General features: G+C 38.8%; 2 long non-coding RNA genes across 2 annotated transcripts in view; one reads left to right on the top strand and one right to left on the bottom strand.

The window, feature by feature from the left end:
• LOC144321803 (uncharacterized) overlaps positions 1-18,431 on the top strand; it is a 112,688-nt gene that overhangs the window by 16,298 nt on the left and 77,959 nt on the right. The window lies entirely within an intron of this gene.
• The window catches only part of LOC144321802 (uncharacterized), a 151,552-nt gene that overhangs the window by 72,915 nt on the left and 60,206 nt on the right, over positions 1-18,431 (bottom strand). The window lies entirely within an intron of this gene.

Here is an 18,431-nt window from a genome sequence, read left to right as displayed (position 1 = left end):
TTACCTTGATACTTTTTCCAAAAATACATTGACCACATATGTTTGGGTTTATTTCTGGACTTTCAATTCTGTTCCACTGACTTATATATTTAATGATGCCAATACCAAATGGTCTTATGTTTTTATAGTAAGTCTTGAAAATAAGTAGGGAAGGTCCTCTATGTTGTTTTTTTTCCAGTAACATTTGGCTCTTGGAGGTCATTTGCATTTCCAGATACAGTTTATGATTAACCTATATATCTACAACAAATCCTGCTGGGATTTTGACTGGGATTGTTTCATATATATTATCTTCCCAACATGAACATGGTATATCTAATTACTTAAGTTTTCTTTTAGTTTCTCTTAGCATTATTTTGTAGATTTCAGCCCTTGCCTATATTGTGTTAAATGTATCCCTAAGTATTTCATAATTTTGATGTTGCTGTAAATAGTACCTTAAAAATTTTAAATTTTTAGTTGTTTATTATTAATATATAACAAATAAGTTATTTTTCAAAAAAGGTCACGTAAGATTAATCATCTTAAAGTGAAGCAATGTGATAGCATGTAGTATATTCACAGTGTTGTGCAATAATCATTTCTATCAGATTTCAAAACATTTCCATCATTCCAAAGTAAAATCTCTTGCCCATTAACTAATTTCTTCCCACTCCCTCCTTTCCCTAGCACTGATGACCATCAATCTTTGTTTATTTGTCTTTGTGGATTTATCTAATCTGAATATTTCATAGAAATGGAATCATACAGTATGTGACTTTTTTGGTCTGACTGTTAAAATTTAGAATAAAGTATTCAAGACTTACATTGTAGCATGTATCAGTACTTCATTTTTTTTTATAGCTAATGTTCCATTTCATATATGTACCAGTCTGTCTATCCACTCATCTATTGATGGACATTTGAGCAGATATTCGGACCTCTGGCTATTAGGGTTAGTGCTGCTCTAAACGTGTACACATGACCTTGAGTACTGCTTTTTGGTCCTTTCGGATATACATCCAGGAGTGGAATTAGAAGATTACATAATAATATATTTAATTTTTTGAGGAGCTGCCAAACTACAGAGGCTGAACCCTTTACATTTCTATATGTACTAGTGTTCCAATTTCTCCAGTCCTTTCTAGCACGTGTCATTTTTCCTCTTGTTCTCATTCTCTTTTGCTCTCTCTCATTGTAGCTATCCTAGCGAGATAAAAAGTGGTACCTCATTTTGGTTATGGTTTGTATTTCCCTAATGACTAATGATGTTTAGCATTTTTTCATGATCTTACTATCTTTTGGTATTGCTTTCATTTCTTTTTTTTGATATGCTATATGTATTTGCTTTCAAATAAAGAGAGAGTTAGGGAAGATGCAGATGAAAATCCAAGTGAGATTATACTCTGCTGTCTGTGTGATGTGAGCTCAAAGGTAGAATAATATATAAATTTCTGGGCAGCCTAATACACAAATTGTGCCAGAGGTGAAAAATACTTCAAATAGGTCTTACAGCCTGGACATCCATTCATTCGTCCATTTGGTCATTTGTAAAATATCTATGGAGCAGAATGTAAATAAATGCCTTTTGTATTTAGAATGACTTGCATTCAAACTCCAGCTCAGGGATATATAAACTATTTGAGTTTGAGTAAATCAGTTGTTTTCTCTGATCTCAACATTATTATCCTGGAAACAAGAATAATCACTCCTACTTTATAGGGATAAAGATAAAATGAGATTATTTTTATAAGGTATTAGTTCAAGGATAGAAACATGTGACATATTTTGAACTTATATAAGGTAATTTGGATGTAAAGATGGAAAAGATTTGTTTTGTTTTGTTTTGATTCTTGAGTACCATATACAGCTAGGGTAAGAGAGAACTCAAATCACTAGGATGCTCAGTAGAGAGAGCCGGATAAGTGGAAAGCTGGACTGTAGCCATGATCTGGTGCAGCTGACTTCACTTTATTGTGAGGAAGAGAAATCTGTGCTCTTAGAGGTAGGGACTGCCTTGTAAATTGCAACCTGCTTTACCTATGAAGAGATGGTCAATAGTGAGCCATGTAAAAGGTAGCCCTCAAATGTGGCACAGTGATTAAAATATTGGGAACCATAGAACTGAGATAGAGTCAGCAAATGGACCTGATGTATGTCACTATTATTCCCTCTGTGCTTTGGAAGAAATCTCGATCAAATCGTAGTTTTCTTTGAACCAGGATGTAGCCTAAAGATCATCAATGACTTCAGGGTCAAATGGATGGGATACTTTAGAAGAAATATACTTTTCCTTTTGTTTTAGGTATAGAGGGAGATGGTAAGTAAAGTTTCCACTTTTTAGCAACTTCAGTTAATTGGTAGTGGCTGCATCATGGTATAGAGGAGGATTCTGGAATTTTGTTTCTCAGCTTTCAAGAAAGAGAACCATTAATGACACCTGTTCTGGTATATTTTCAGAGGTCCTAGGAAAACATTTTTGTCCCTAGTTTTCTCTCTCACAAAGTCTAACATCATAATTTCATTATTCAAATTATAGGCATAGTGCTAAGTCTATAAATGACAATTCTATTTTATTTAGTAAGAGTAACCATAGGAATAAGCACAGTATGCTATGAGAGAAACAGTGAAATCATAACTGGTTTATAGAAAGAGGGCATATCACAGGATGCTTCAAAGGAGTAACAGATAAACTCAGCCTTAGAGAAGGAGAAGAAGGAGTTTATGAGATAAAGGAGAAAAAAAAAGGCATAGTGGTCGAGATGGAAGGGTTGTCTGAGCAAAGAGTGAAAGCCATAAATACCACAATGTGTGCGAGATGGCAGGGAAAGCCAGTGGTAGTGGCCTACATAAAGGGAAAAGCAAAGGATGGTAGGGATGAATCTCAACAAGTCAGCTCAGACCTGTATCAAATGGATCTTGATCTTCATGCTAAAGTGTTTGTACCATTCCATAAAGATGAAAATCCTGAAAATAATTAAGGTCACAAGTGACATGATCAGAATTCTGTTACGAAAAAGGTCTCACTAGATGCAACACCTACCAAAGCACTGATTAGAAGGATTAATGGATTTGGAAGCAGCCACCTGGGCTTCTAGTTCCTATTTTAGGACTGACTCATTACATGGCATTGGGAAGACAGTTTCCTCTTTCTGGATCTCAGTTTCCTAAAATGGGAAAGGATGGAGTTGGACAAGGTGATTCAGCTAGACCCTTATAGATCTAATCCTTCCCCCCAGCCACACCCCCCATATCTTTTAGTAACTGGTTTATTTCATTATCTGTTCCTTGGGGGAATCTCAAGTGGCCCCAGTTTGTTAAACATGCAACTCTTGGTTTTGGCTCAGGTCATGATCTCAAGGTTTTGGAATCAAGCTCTATATCAGGCTCCATGCTCAGTGGGAAGTCCGCTTGAGATTTTCTCTCCCTCTCCCTCTTCCCCTTCCCCTAAGTGTTCCCCCCCTTCTACAATAAATAAATAAAATATTTATTTTTTAATTTTTTTTAATAAAATATTTTAAAAATTATCTGTTCCTTAACTACATCATTTTAAAAATAGAGTGACCTCTGGGTTTCCTACCATGTACAAAGAAAGTGCCTGGTGTAAATGAGATTAAAGATCATTTGGGAGAATAAGAAAATACTCAAGCAAAGATGACAAATCACCATTTTTTAAAAATAAATAGCTCATAGAAAATGAGGAAACTGCAGGTGTAATTTGACAGAGAGAGTGAGGAAAGAACCATGTCACTCTTTTCTCAATTTAGAGATCTTGCCCCTCAGAACTATAGGAGATTTTGTAGATCTCTAGTCCCATGGATTTTCGTTTCTATTCCTCACACCTTAGGTGTTCTGTGGAGGTGCCTGAGGGACTGTCTGTGGAAAGGATGGGTCTGTCTTCTGCTACAACTAGAGTGATTCCAGTTTTATTTATTCTTTAGTACTGAGCATCTTTCCTTCCATCCTTTCTTCTTCTTGTCTTCCCTGTGGAATATTCCCTTTTCTACTCCATGTTATTCTGATAAACTGGCAAGCACACAGACTTGATTCCTTAACAGTGGAGGTATGCCATCTCAGTGGTCTTTCTCAGAGTATAAGAGGCAGAGAGTGGGGGTGGAGTGGGGGAACTGTCCTCCTTTCCCTTTTCTTGTGGCTCCATTTCGTAGTCACACTTTGAGGGTCTGGCTGAGAATGCAGCCAAGTACATGGGAGGTGACGAGATGGATCTCTGACAGATTCTGATCCCTAAACTAGCCATGTCTGACATGTTTTTCTTTTTTCCCTTCCTGTTTTACTTTTAAGCTTGTTTGAATTCTGTTTCTGCCACTTGTCATGTACAGTTTTGAGAAGTATTTATATATGAGGATTTCATGTATGACTTTATTTAAGGAAAGATTTTTTCCACTGTTTTTCTCTGACAAAATATAAATTTGGGAACCACTGATCTCATCCAATGTAATTGTTTACAGAGGAGGTAACCGAAGGAAAATACACGATCACTCCCAATGTTACACAGCAAACACATGGCAGAGGTGGTACCAGAATGCAAGTTCTATATTTGTTTTATCCCCACATGGCATTTGGAGCTCCTTGTCTCACTCTGATATATCTGCCATATGCATAATGCTACCACCCACTTCAACACAACATCACTGTGACTTACCAAATATGGAGAAAGAATATTTCTACTGTCCAGTAGGGAAATATTTGAGGAAGAAGGCTTACCCATCTCAACAAAGACCCAGCAAAGACTTCCCACATTAGCCACACACAGAGTTGTGTTTAGCAATAGAGAGGGAAAATGTGCCCAATCAACAAGACAGAGTAGAAATGACCCTGTGGGATTCTTGGAAGCCCATACCCCCAACAGGGGCAGTACTGCTTGGATGCTGGTAGTGGTTGTGTCATCATGGTACTGGAGCACCACCTCCTGGTTATCTTGAAAGTTTAGTTTGCCTTTCTAGTCAAAGAAGGTCCAATATTTACTGGCAATTTAGAACCTCAGAGCTAGATGAAGAACATGTAAGAATGATCTAGTCCATCAATTCTATTTTATGATTGAGGAAATAGGCTCAGAGAGGAAAAATATCCTTTCAATGACCTTCGTAGCCAACTAAGAAAAATAATAGAATGAGAACTTACATGTATTGACCCTTTATCTGTTACCTAATTCTGTGTTTGTGGAAGTTGAGGATTTTTGAGTATAAGAAACTAAAACTAGTCCTGAGGTAGGGGGGAATGGAAGTATGTGGGACAACTGGAAAGGTCAATTGAACAACTGGATCAGAAACAAGAAACAGTTGGGGACCTAGGTAGAAGGAGTTATAGGCATTTTCTTTAGGACACTGTCCCAATTCAATATGAATCAGCTTGAAATGTTTCTCATCCTCCTACTGCTTTACTCAAGATTCAAATCCCAAGGAGATGAAGACTGATTGGCCTACCTTAAGACACTTGCCAACACGTGACAAGAAAGTTATAAGAGCCCCTGACTGATAGTTCCATGGAGACTTTATAGGAAATACCCCCAGAGGGTGAAGTATTTTCCCAAAGGAAAACTGAATTCAATTCCCAAAAGAAAAGAAAAGGGATGCTAGGGAGACAAAAACAGCAGATGTCTACTGCAGGAACAAAGCCAAGGATATGACTCAGACATTTCCAAAGTAGGGTCATGAAGCATCTACTCATAAACCAGAGCATGTATTCACATTCAGAGAGCTTCCTATGCATTGCAGATGCCTTAGCTCCAGAGCATGGAAAAATCATTAATTAAGCACCTCTAACTATCTGATGTCCCTCTTTCCTCAGCATTGTTTGTTCCACTGTTTGTTGATCTCCAAATAAGGGTTCTTCCATTTTCAACCATTTCAGGGCCTATCACCAGGTGTTATATATAAGACCATTTAATTAATACCTGGGCTTTGATGCTAGTGGGACATATGAAGGGTTCAATGGAAGCACTACAAAATGGCAGCATTTTTTTAGTCTCCTCCTCCATACGTAGTCCTTACTATGTATAATACCTCTTTTAGGTTGGGGTTTTTCTACTTTGGCATTGTTGACAGTTTAAACTGGATGATTTTTTGTTGCAAGGCACTGTTTAGTCCATTCCAGGGTATTTAGCAGCATATCTGGCCTCTATCCACTAGATGCCAGTAGTAACCCCTCAATTTTAACAGTCAAAAAACATCTCTGGACTTTGCCAGTTGTCACCTAAGGGCAGAGGTCCTAGTTGATAACTACTAATCAGTGTTTGGAGATGACTCTGGGGATTGAGGAAATCAATTTAATTTTTTACCTTAGAGGGAGCATTTCATTAGTTCATAGCATTCTGCAATGGGAGAATCCGTTCTAGAAAGGAGGGGTTCATTCTATATCCAGGGATATGAAACAGTGACTGGGTAAATACTGGTTAGTGAAGCTGTAGGTAGAAGAGGGACATCAGATAGGTGGAGGTTTGGTGGGTTGGTTTTATTTTATTCTTATAAATGGAAAAACTCAGATGTAGTCACTAGGTAATTTTGTTTGTTCAATAAATATGTGTTTTTATTCAGGTTTTTGTTGTTGTTTTTATAAAGGGCCCAGTGAGACTAATTTTAACTCAAAGAAAGGAGTATGTGTATACATGAAATGGAAAAGAGAAGTCATAAAATATTAAGGTGTTTTACAGGACCCAATACTCCCTTTCTTTCCTTCCCTCAGGAAGCTCATAGTCTTTTGATGTGTTTTTGACCTTTTGATCTATTGTCCTCTTTCCACCAGCTGGCCAGCTTTGCTTATTTACAGTTATTACTTCCTCATGACTTCAGTTTTTCAGTGACTCATTAAGGCAACTCCAAACTTATTCTCTAATTAGTAACCTTAAGGATTTAGCTCCTAACCTAAAATTTTCTTTCAGTAGTTCCAAGTTCTAATTTCTAGAAAAAAAAAATCTAAAAGGCTAGTTCATGCTTTTGCACTAGGCAGCGAGATGGGTAATTAGCCTGTAAATGGATTGGCTCTGTATTTGTTACTGTGTCTGTTTACAAATAACAGAAAACCCTGGTTCAGTTGACTTAAACAATAAGGAAAATCTATCATCTAGCAATATGAAGTCATGAAGTAGGGTCTCTCCCGGGTCATTGAATGGATATCTCTTTGATAACTGGAGGATCTGGGACCTGGGTTCTTCACATCTACTTTGGTCTACTTTGGTGTCCTCAGTACATTGATTGTGTTCCAAGGCCAGTTCCCCTCATGATCTCTGTTGTAGCCAATCTAAACATCTCAACCAAACTGTAACACCCTGTATAAGAAAAAAACTTACTAAGTTTTCTTTTTAAGAGTCAAAATCCTTTTTCCAGAAGTTCATCAGGAGACTCTTCGATGTCAACCTCATATTTTATTAACCATTATGATACATGCCATGCATAAAGCAAATGCTGGCAAAAGGAATAAGGTTACAATGATTGGCTTAGGTTCTACTTTTGAGCAGGAGAGCCAACTTTCCTAAATGATTGATAACCTGTACAAACATCAGCTTGTGCTATCAAGGATAAGATAGAATTAGATGTTGGTGGTAATTGTGTTTGATTCAGTCAGTTGTGGATTGGGCAGCCGCTTTTTATCCTTTCTTCTGTAGCCAGAGACAGTGAGATCCCAGGGCACAAACTTGCTATCTAGCTAACCTATGGATATGCCTGCCTTTGGGTTCAGAATCCAATAGATTGTGCTCGGAAGCTCACACGGCAGAAATGGTAGCTTCCTATGTGGCAGAGTCTGTGAGTAGGATGTTTTTCTTCAGACGGGGCTTGAGCTGTTAGTATCATGATCATGTGCCCGATACAAAACTTTATCTCCCATTAATCTTCTATGTGTTCTCATCTTCCTAATTTCTTTAAGTATGTGTTTATCAAGTCTGTGTTGAATGCCTGCTATGTGCCAAGCCCTTGAGACACAGGGATGAATAAGACAAAGGGCAGAAATCAAGGAGTCCATGGTGTTGGTGTGGACAGAGAAGTACAATGGGAAAATCTACAAGGCATCTTAGGGTGCTTACATAGAAGTATGTCAAAGAACATATGCGGTAATTAGAGAGGGCCAGTTTCACACGGAAGAAGAAATTAGGTAGTGGAGTGGGAATAAGGCAGAGGCACTTAGACTCCTTAATTAAAGGAAATTCCAGTGGAAGTTGCAATGATTAGTAATAGCTTAATGCACCTAAATACCCCAAGAAATGTGTAATTCTAGCTAGGAGTCTCAGTTAGCAAACAAGTACCAAACAGTGGCATTTCTGGAAAAAAAAAAAAAAAAAAAAAACGAGTTGGCTGATAAAGTCTTTTTTTTTTTTTTGCTTCAGTTTTGAGTCTTTGATAATGCTAAAAGTTGTGATAGAATTATTTGCATTCTGATACTGCCAGAGAGTGTATAATGCACCTTCACATCTTTTAGTAAAATTCATCTTTGTATCAGTGCTATGAGTCCTTCAGCAGGGCTATCTTTATCCCCATTTGAGATGGTTCTAGAGAGGAGATTAATCCGTATGTAACGTAACATAACTAATAAACACAAGAACATGGACTTGAACCCAAGATCTCTGGTTCCATATGTGCTCTTCATCCTATACCTTGTGCTGCTGAATGCTATGTTTCTTTCTTGCTAGAAGTAAAGTTATAGGTTATTAATTATGACACCCAAGACCTAAGTTAGTATCAATATTTTAAAAGTTTGGTAATCATAAAATAAATGCAAATAGACTTCTCTCAGAAACACATACATTGGGTCAAGTTAAGCTAAGTGTCCTAGGTAGAAATCATCAGGACTTGCTATAATAGATAAGAATAATCTGTAACTAGCGTGTCATCTCTGTAGGTATAAATTGTGTTTTAAAGATATTGGGAGAAAGTTTGCTCTTTTAAAGAGCTTAAATATTGCTGCCTGCCATCCTGTTTACACTGTTAATTTGGTTTCCAAATCCTTTTAGCCAGATAAAGCAAAGGTAAACTTCAGAATAGGCCCTGTACAAATTATCACCAATTCTAAATTAATGAGCTTTTTGCTTTATCTGAGTTGCAGAAAGACTAAACAAATGTGCTGGGATCATATGTTTTCTTTCCATCTGAAGGGCTATCTTCCCCTTTTAGCACTATTCCCTCCATCAGGAAATTTAAGAGGTCCACTAGTTTAAAAAGTCCAGTGTTTCAGTGTGAAATGGATGGCTTAGGACCACCCCTTATTTTCTTTCTTCCACCTCTGACTTTCTTTGTCCCCACTCAGTAGGTGACTAAGCCTCACTTACTGGTTTAATCTAATTTTTCCATTTCCAAATTCACATTCACCATCATCAAACACTAAAGTAATTCTGCGAGGGATTCGAAGCTGCTGCATGATACTGACATTTTGTTGATGTAGTGTGATTATTCCTATACGTCTTGTATTTACTGATGAGGATCCTACTTCTTTAGTATCATCTTTTCTCTACAATTGTATGATGAGAAGAAAAGCTCCTGTCAGTGGCAGTAGCACCCTGTCTGGTTTAGCTAGAATAGCAGTGATTTCTTGTGCTCCCTATCCTAGCAAGTAGCCTAGTTGAGGCCAACCATTCTTTACCCTCATTTATGCTAGGACTTTGGACCCACTCTTCCCAGTTCAGGAACTTTGTAATGGAAAACAGTGGATCCAAAGGAATCCTGCTTTGATTCCAGCTCTGCACCCTCAGGCACATTGCTTCCCCTCATTAAACTCAATTTCCCCATATGTAAAATGAGAGTATCTGATGTGATTAAGATCTCTTCAAAATGTTTTACTTTCACTTTGCTAAATTTTTCAAAGCAGTATTTTTTAATTGCCCACATCATCGCTACTACTCAAATATTATTCTAGCATTCCCAGAGAACTTTGGAAAATCCTAGCAGCAATGGTTATCTGCTAAATCCAATGCCACAGGCATAGGAGCCAGGTTATGGTATTCTTTTGCAAAATCCCTAATGGTATCCACAGTATGGAAAGCAAACATCGTTTTTTATGGCAAAAGCAAAAAACAAAACAAAAACAAAAACAAAACAGAACAAGCTCTTCTACTGGGAAATATTTGCCCAGAGGACAAATGTTGATTTTTAAAAATTTATCGTTACCTACACTATAAATGGTTTGAATCTATATGTTAATCCCTCAGACACTTTCCCTGCTCTAAAGAATTCACTTTTTTGCCATTTACCATTCCATCTGTGTCACATGATGATTATTTCAAAACCTAATTAAACTTTCATATAAGTTTAAATTGTCTTCCTCTCTCCAAAGAAAACAAAAGCAACAAAAAAAATAAACAATAATAAAACCAACCAACCAAACATAAGCAAATTCTTAAAGTCAACCAACCAACCAGCACCACAACCAACAAAAAACATAGGGCTTCAATCACCATCTATTGCAAAGTACTTTTAAGTCCATAGACCCAGATCCCTGTCTCTCCTTCTGGGCTTCAGTCTTGTGAAATGCTTAAAACTGAACCAATTTCTACCCAAACTTGCTCTATTACTCAAGTTACCATATCTCAGTGAATGGTAAAACCAAGACAAATAGATGGGGCATTATTCTTAATTCATTTTTCTGCTGCACCTTTCACAACAAATCATTTTCCAAATCTTTATGACCCTAATATCTAGTAGTTCTCAAACCTTTCTACTTTCATCTCTAGAAATATTATATTGGCTTCTTAATGGTGCCAATTATACTGGCTTCTTAATGGTGCCAATACTTGGTGATCAGAGTTCTCCATTTGGTAGCTTCAGATGGGAATGGGATTCTGTTACTTCTCTGCTTAAAACTCAGTGGTTCCAACTGCCTTTCCGATAAAGTTCAACTCATTTTCATGGTTTTCAGGTCTTGATGAAATCCCACTTCATTCTCACTTTGCTCACTGCCCTCCCTGGAAGCTCAGTATTTGGTGTTTTCAAACCTGACTGCACCTTACAATTGCCTGGAGATGTTTTTTGGGGAAAATTAGATGCATGTATTCCCTCCTGTGCACAGAAATGATTTAGTTTGTGTGGGATAAAGATATGCATCATATCACAAAAATCTCTCCGGGTGATATAACTGTGCAGTCTTTTCACAGTTATTCCAGCTTCCACACATGCTAAGTGTTGCCCTGTCTCTGTAAATTCTCCTCTCAAAAACCCTCTTTTTATTAGACTTATTTCTCTTTGTGTCTGGGTCACAGGTGGAGATATGACTCAGTGCACATTTCCTGGATAAATGCACACAGACTGGCAGGTAGGCAGGTTGGGAGGTATGGAGAGGAATAGGGAATTGTGTTGAAAGAGAATAAAAAGATCTGGGTGTGAAGCCTTGTGCCATCAAATAGTAGGAGTGTTAGCAACAGAGTTTCGGTGGTAATTAAAATTGATAGAATATGTATGTACTTTTCACAAAATGAGGACTGGAAAGCAATGTAGGTAAAGAGCATTGGCTTTAGAATCTTCCAATATACACAGCCAAGTCTAAAGTCCTATGCCTGAGAGCAGTAGCACCTGCTAAGCAAATTGTTTAAACTCTCTCAGCCTCAGTATTTGTAGCTTCAAATTAGGGATAATTATTCAAACTTAATGTTCATAATAAGGATTCAAATATTCATGGAAAACATTTATAATACATAAAGTGCTCTCTATATATAGTCTTTGGTACGTGCATTATTCTTCATTTAAAAAGTTGAAAAGAATATATGTTTTAGGCATTATAATGATTATAGTAGAATCCATTATTGTCATTATTATATACTTTATTTGCATAATTTACCCACACTCTTTTAATAGCCTCTGTCATTCCACCACAAGTATCTATAAAATATCAGTTACTTATTTTATGTGAAGCTTCTCACCATAAAAGGAAGTATTTATCCAGCATCTAGTGTTCTAACTTGATATTAACAGAAGCTCCAAGCAACCCTTCTGATGGTCAGTACTGGGCCCTCCTTCTGATGTGTCAGCCTCTTTTCATCTGACTACTCAGGCTAGCTACTGGAGACTCTTGTAGCAGCAAACTGATTTTATTAAAACCATCTAGAGATCCTGTTGGTTTATAAAATACAAGCCATTCTTTAAACTGGTCTATGTCAAAAATGCTTCTCTACTGGTTCTGATATCATATGTTGTGAAATCATCTGGTTACATTTTCCGGATGTGAAGTAATGCATTGACAATGCCCTTGACACATAACAAGTGGTCTTATTTCTCTGGACTTACAAACTATAATTACACTCAGTATTTGTGCCTTTTTATCAGAATATGTGAGGAAAATTTAGATGTTTCCACATTTATTACGAGGTGGTGCTTCAGGATGGAGAGTTACACTTCAGGTGGAAGGCATGCTTCACCAGTTTGTAGGTGATGGTTTTGTTCTGAAGGTAGAAAGGAAATGGTTAGCCATCAGAATTGAGAGAAATAGGAGTGGAGTGGGGCAAGGATAAATTGTTTCTAGCCAGATAATACTTTGCCAAAATAATTTGAATCCCTGGTGTCATGTTCAAACAACGGATACCGCCAGCACTCTTGAGGAGCTCTCTCTGAGCAGGAGCACTGGTGGAGAGGGCTGTGGTTAGTGGACATAAGCTGAGCAAATCAGTTGTACACTGTGCCAACAAAAGGATGCTCTGTTGGATTATCACCACCACTTCATTTAGTCCTCACAACAACTGAGACAAGTTTTATTTTCTCCATCTTACACTTGGACCACTGAGCTGTGGAAAGGAGAAAGAATTTATACATGTTTAGAGGATAAGTGGAAAAATCAGAAATAAAATCCAAGCAAATCTGATCTCTAAGTCCTCTCATTCTGTTTGGTTTCCTTCTCCTGAAAGTCTCTATGAGCATCACTTCCAGCCAAGATGGAAGAACAGAGACAACGTGCCTTTCCACTGAAAACAATAGTAGCAAACAAAGTACATGAAATAATAGTTTTCAAGACACTGGATATTTGGCAAAAAAGGACAGTGATCCCTGAGAGATGACACAAAAATTAGATGAGCCTTACAATTGCCTCAGCTTATTGCCTTGAGAAGTTTTCTGGGTCAGAGCACAAAGAGGGGATATACAAAGTCACTGGGCTCACTGAACTGAAGTAATAGATTAGTGAATCCAGGGAGAACAAAGTGGCTAGTGTTCATGGGACAGGATATTGGTGAGGAGCAATACACAGACAGAAATTCGCAGATATGCAGAGGATTCTTCCTAGCATTCAGTTGACTACTAAACAGTGCTTGCATGTAAGGAAACTACTGGAAGCTGGGGGAAAACAACCCCAAAAAAAGGGGGGGGAAACAGTACCCAATATTCATTCAGGACCAGAAATAGTGCATTTTCCCATCAGCCAGACTAGAAAATCCTGTGATTCATAGAGCATTGTGTAGAAAACACAGAAGGGTCTTTTCATAGTCATGGGGAATAATTAGCCCTAGAAAGAAAATTGTTTTTGTCCCAACTAACAAATCTTAGAAACAAGACATAGAAGGACTAAAAATACTTCCCAACTAACTTAACCATGTCTCAGGAAAAAAAAAAGCTGGTTAATATTTATAAGTATGTAAATATATCCAGCCCCCAGTAAGGTAATATTTAGTGTTCAGTATGCAATATAAGATTACCAGGCATGCAATGAAAAAGGGAAATATGGCCCCTAATGAGGAAGAAAAATCAATCACCTGAAACCAGTCAAAATTGACCCAAATAATAGAAGTAGCAGGCAAAGACATTAAGACCACCAAACAGGGAGACAGTGAATGTCTGTTCAAAGGCCAGCAGGCAGTCAGAATTCTCTCTTCCTGGGGGAAGGTCAACTTTCTTTTTGTTCTATTCAGGCCTTCAACTGACTGGATGAAGCCCATCCACATTAGGGAGAGCAATCTGCTTTCCTCAGTTTATTGGTTTGAATGTCAATCTCATCCAAAAATGCTATCAGAATACTACTTAAGAAAATATCTAGGCGCCCCATGGCCCAGTCAAGCATACCCATAAAATTAATCACCACGGTACTATTAAAACTCAAAAGAGATTGGCAGTGACATGGTAGTGCCAGGGTGCTCTTAAACTGTCATATGTACTGTGGAATGGGCCAAGAGACTTTCATGGAAAGAGCCTTCTATTCAGTTAGAAATGGAACAACAATTCCAATGATCAGGAGTTAGAGTTCCTGACATGCTCTAGAAATAGCAAGAAGACTGGAGTTGCTTGTATGGGGGTGAGTGTTAGAAGCAGTGAAAAAAGAAGAGATAAGAGCCAGGGGTCAAATCATGAATGGCCTTATAGGACATCAAAAGGCACTGGATTATATTTGTGACAAGTAAGCCCTGGAATAATATGAGCAAGAGAGTGGTACAGAGAACATTGAGAAAAAACATTAAGATGAGGGAAAGAATGAAAACAGATCCACTGAGAGCATGTTTCTATAATCATTTCCAATTCCTTGAAAGGATGATAAAGAGTATGCTCTTGGTGGGTTGCAGTAAGTGTCCCGATTTGAATGGTCTCATCATATGGATAGCCTAATGTCCTCCATTCACCTTCCTTTCGGTTTCTGGCCTGAAATGTGGAAATTGGTATATGTCAGGGTCATTGGCTATTCTGGTCTCAGAGGGCAGATGCTAACTACCCTCAGGATTTCTTTGCAACATCAGAAGCTGTAGGCTCATTAGACTCGAAACATGCGAGCCACCACCACAAGTCAACTTTGATTTAGAGCAACGGAGCTGGCATTGCTTGAAGGTGAGGTCACTGGAATCAGAGCCTTGATGAAGTTTCTCAGAAAGAAGACATTGTGCTGTATTTGTGTCTTCCTCACATTCCTCCTTCGCTCTTGCCTTGCTTCCCACCACATGTGGGTTGGCTGTTTCTAGGGCCCTGGGGATTGAAGGAAAGTTGTTGAGTTTGAAGTATATCAAAGAGTCTACACAAAACCAGGGAAAAGTCCCTCAACCTGGGCAAAGTTTTCCAAAGAAAAATATTCTATGGCAAATGGAAGAAGGAAAATGAGAGAAGAGGGTTACTTTAGCCTGTTCCAGAAAACAGCACTTGGTGTATATGCATGAAATTCACTGCATAATACAGAGGCTGATTCTCCAGCTATGAGTCAGAGTCTAGCTGATGTGAAATGATGGAGGGCAAAGCTCCTGGAGGTTTAGACACAGGGAGAGGCTCCAGGACTTTTTGTCTCAATGGCGAAGGCTGGACAGGAAAGTCAGGATCCCTGCATTTTAGGATCAACTCATCCAGAGGAATCATGCATAAGCTGGTCCCTCTTTTCCGTTGGTCTTAATTTTCTCTTCCATAAAATAAGGGTAGTAATATTATTTCTTCTGCAGGGTTAATGTGGGGATCAGGGGTTACATGGATGGAAAAGTGCCTTGTAAACTCCGAAGTCATTACCTGTGTACGTTTGTCTTACTCTCACACTATTCAACTAATATTTATTTATGATCCTATTCTGAGTCTGGGAACTGAACCACAGTGAGGTACCCAGTGGAGACAGAAGCTTAATTTTTTGTGTGTGTGCACGTAAAAGTGAAAATATTGGTGTTAGTCAAGCTATAAACACTTTCTCTGGTTCCTTTAAGGTGAAGTTCATTATCTATTCCAAATTCCCTCCTTGTCCAGTCTTCCTACCTCAGAAGATGTTTTCACATGATACCTGCCCAGTTGTTCAAGTTGTTTTTTTTTTTTTGTTTTTTTTTTAAGCTTTTATTTATTTATTCATGAGAATACACAGAGAGGAGAGAGAGGCAGAGACACAGGCAGAGTGAAAAGCAGACTCCATGCAGGGAGCCTGACATGGGACTCGATCCAGGGTCTCCAGGATCACGCCCTGAGCTGAAGGTGGCGTTAAACTGCTGAGCCACCAGGGCTGCCCCCAGTTGTTCAAGCTGTGGCACAGGAGTCTTCTTCAATTCCTCTTTCCTTCTTCCCTTCTGCATCTAATCTACCAGTGAGCCCTACTTCTTCCACCTGTAGAAAATATCTGGAAATCTCTCTTTCCCCATATTTCTCTGCTGCTGCCATCCAGACACAAGGCATACTTGTTTCCCACACTGCCTCTCACAATGATTTACTGGCTACTTCCTGTATTTCCACTATGACCATTTACCCTGACTTTTCTCCAAAGTAGTCAAAGCATCTTTGAAAAACACCATACCATTGCCTTGCTTAAAGGCATATGATTGTCTGAATTTCAAATTCCTTATCATGGCCACCATGTCCAATGTGATTTGTCATCTGTCCCCATTCAGAGCATGGTTCATACCTCTCTCTGTTTCATTCTGCTCTCATTACATGAACAGTCATGCTAGTCCTCAAGAACAGATCATTCCCATGTCAGGGAATTCCTCTCTTTCCTTGGCCTCAAAGTTTTGATCCTAGATCTTTGCATGGTGGTCCCCTTCTTCTGAGTCAGATATCTTAACCTCAGAGACATTTTTCTGATCCAACCTAAGGGCCACCAGCCTGGTCACTTTCTCACTATGCTGCCTTTGATTTTACCAACATTTATCATTATCTGAAACTTTCTTATTCATTTGTTTACATCTCTGTTGTCTGTTTTCACCTGTACTAGAGACTCCATAAAAACCAGAATCTTCCTTACCTACCAAGTTCAGTACTGTGCCTGGCTGCCAATCTCACCATAATACACATATAGAATAGCATCTAGTACGTAAGAAATCTATAATCGGTATCTTGGTAGTAAACAAAATCTTACAGTGATTTTAAGAAAATCACTTTATCATGTTTTTTTGGTATAAATGTAAATAAGATGAAACTCCAAAAGTCACCCCTAGTTGCTCAGATATATCTGAGCTGAACAACACCAAAATTAAATTACTTAATTTGAATAAGTTGATGAGTGCTGTCTTCAATGATATATATATATATACCATGTGTACACACGCACATGCACACATGTATTTTTAAATAAAATCAGGCTTCAGAAAATTGCTTCCCAGGAAAAAATATTTTTCCTAAATTATGGCATGCTCTTGTGGAATTACGAGCAGCTGCATACAGGAGGAGAGTAGATGCGAAGGAATTATAAGTAGGGGATGTGTAGATCCAATATGTTCTTCATCTCAATCTAGTGGAAAGCTTGTTAGAAAGAGAGAGGGGACTGAACATAGCTCAGCAGTAGAAAGAACTTATTTGGTATTATTGACCAATGCACAGAAATGTACCAAACAATAGAGGTTGTCTACTCTACCTCAAGGAGCCACAATATCCCCTTGTGGGTGAGTGTGAGGTTTTCCCTGAAGGGAATGTATACTCTCCATTGTCAGTCATCTGGGAAGGCTCCCAATCCTTTTGCAGAAGATAAGGATTGGGGCAAAAAAAGCTTTAGAAGTGGGAGGGAGAAGCTCTCCCTTTTCTAGGAGACAGACTTCCTTAAATTTGACTGTGATAGGAGGTGCTGGGAGAACCATAGGCAGTGGGGTGTGGGGACCAGGGCAGCACCAGACGCTGGTTCCTGCATACAGAAAAAGGCTGAGAGCTCGGAGATGTGGCTGAAGAGGGGATCATCAATCCACTGTTGACCAGTGGATTCTGAATGAAGCTCATTCTTGGAGCAACTCTAAGTTACTCTCTATGTTGTATGTCCATTTGATTATACTCCAACTGTAAGGGTGTCACCTCACCCTTGGTCAGAGCAGGAGCCCTTTATGTCCTTCATCCAGAATGATAATGAGGTAGTGTTGGCCCATGTTCTATTGTTGCCCTTCACTTCCTGTGGGGACATGAGTATAGGACAGAGAGTTCAGGAATAGGAAACATGATCTATGGTTTCTCAGGGAGGGGCAACAGCATTTCCTTTCCCTCTAGGTTGGTGGCACCTCAGTGCATTCTGCAGGTGAGTCAGTGATTAAGGCAAGCCTTTTACCCACTCCTGATCCAAATACCAAGTACATCCTGGGATGAAGATTGTACTCCTTTTAGTAGTCACCTGTCCCAGTGGGTTGTAACAGGAAACCCTGGGAAGGGAAGATTGAATCTCAGCCCCAGGCCAGGGCATGCCACATCAGTCAGGAGGCTCCCACCAGCAGACAGGTAAATACAAAACTTCATGAGGTGGGGCGTTGGTCATGTGGGAAGATCTGCATGCTCAGAGTATCCTCTTGACAGAGGTAGTACAGCATTAAATAGCAAGCATAAAACACCATGACAGCTTGGGAGAGAGAGTAGAGAAGAAAGGAAGCTATTATATTTTGGCACCCTTAGTGGTACTTTTGTCCCACTTTTTTTTTGCACAGAGAGCCCCAAGAATTATATAGCTAGTCCTGGTTGCATGCACAGTTTCGTGGCCGTCCAGATAATCTCAGCATTCCTGCCCTTAGCCTTTATCTGCCCTAGAAAGCAGCAGGGAACATTTTTCAAAGGCAGCACCAGGTCTTCGAAGAGCAGTAAGAGAACATTGGTGTTTGGGGGTGTGAGATCTCAGTTGAA

Source organism: Canis aureus, chromosome 10 (genome assembly GCF_053574225.1).
Source record: "Canis aureus isolate CA01 chromosome 10, VMU_Caureus_v.1.0, whole genome shotgun sequence".
In the NCBI taxonomy this organism is placed as follows: Eukaryota; Metazoa; Chordata; class Mammalia; order Carnivora; family Canidae; genus Canis; species Canis aureus.
This window is presented reverse-complemented; position numbering and strand designations above follow the sequence as displayed.